The sequence below is a fragment of the Triticum urartu genome, chromosome 2A (genome assembly GCF_056163025.1).
Source record: "Triticum urartu cultivar PI428250 chromosome 2A, HENAU_Tu73, whole genome shotgun sequence".
Taxonomy (NCBI): Eukaryota; Viridiplantae; Streptophyta; class Magnoliopsida; order Poales; family Poaceae; genus Triticum; species Triticum urartu.
Window position 1 is genome coordinate 408819899 of NC_141874.1, and position 1312 is coordinate 408821210.

Here is a 1312-nt window from a genome sequence, read left to right on the forward strand (position 1 = left end):
AAAACTAAAGCACCTGAGAAGGTAACTCAATTCCGCCCAATTAGTCTCTGCAATGTCGTGTACAAAGTCATCTCCAAAATGCTTGCTGCAAGACTGAAGATTTTTCTGCCAGAAATTATTTCATCCACTCAAAGTGCTTTCATCCCTGGACGGCTGATCACGGATAATTTCTTGGTCGCTTTTGAAAGTTTTCATACTATCAAGAAAAGGAGACAGGGTAAGACTGGATTGTGTGCGGTGAAACTGGATATGCACAAGGCATATGACCGCGTTGAGTGGGACTTTCTAGAAAAGATCATGATCAAACTGGGGTTCCATAGAAATTGGGTTCGGATGATTATGGTTTGTGTTCGGACTGTGAGATACCGGGTCAAATTTAATTCTGAGGAAAGTGAGCAGTGAGCAATTCACTCCTACTAGGGGCTTGCGTCAGGGAGACCCCTTATCCCCGTACCTTTTCTTGTTGTGCACTGAGGGTCTTACCTCCCTGTTGTCGCATGCAGAGTGGAGTGGCGAACTTAAAGGAGTACAAGTTTGTCGAGATGCCCCAACAATATCTAATCTTCTATTTGCTGATGACTCCCTGATCTTAATGCATGCTACGTCAGGCAACGCTAATTGCTTGAGACGGATTCTATCGGATTATTATAAGGCGTCTGGGCAGTTAGTGAGCGAAGACAAGTCAAGCATTTTCTTTAGTCCGAGTACCAAGCCTGAGGTTAGAGAGGAAGTGTGTACAATTCTGAATATAATGACAGAAGTTCCGACGGATAAATATCTCGGATTGCCAGCCATTGTTGGGGCAGACAGAAGTGATAATTTCCGGTTCCTGATTGATAGAGTGCTAAAGAGATTGCTTGGATGGAAAGAGAAAAATCTGTCCACGGGTGGAAAAGAGGTGCTTCTGAAAGTGATTGCGCAGGCGATACCATCATATGCGATGTCTGTTTTTAAAATCCCAAAACAAATCTGCAAAGGGATCACAGACGGTATGTCGCAATATTGGTGGGGCGATGATGCAGATCAAAGACGGATGCATTGGCTTGCTTGGTGGAAAATGTGTATCCCAAAGAAATTTGGTGGAATGGGTTTTAGGGATATCCACTGTTTTAACCTTGCCTTGTTAGCTAAGCAAGCATGGCGACTAATTGAGAACCCTGATTCTCTCTATGCTACCGTGTTGCGTGCAAGGTACTTTCCATCAGGAGATTTGTTGAACGCGGAGTTGAAGAAAGGGAGCTCTTTTACATGGCAGAGTATTTGGGCTGGGATTAGTACATTAAAACGTGGTCATATATGGCGTGTAGGAGAT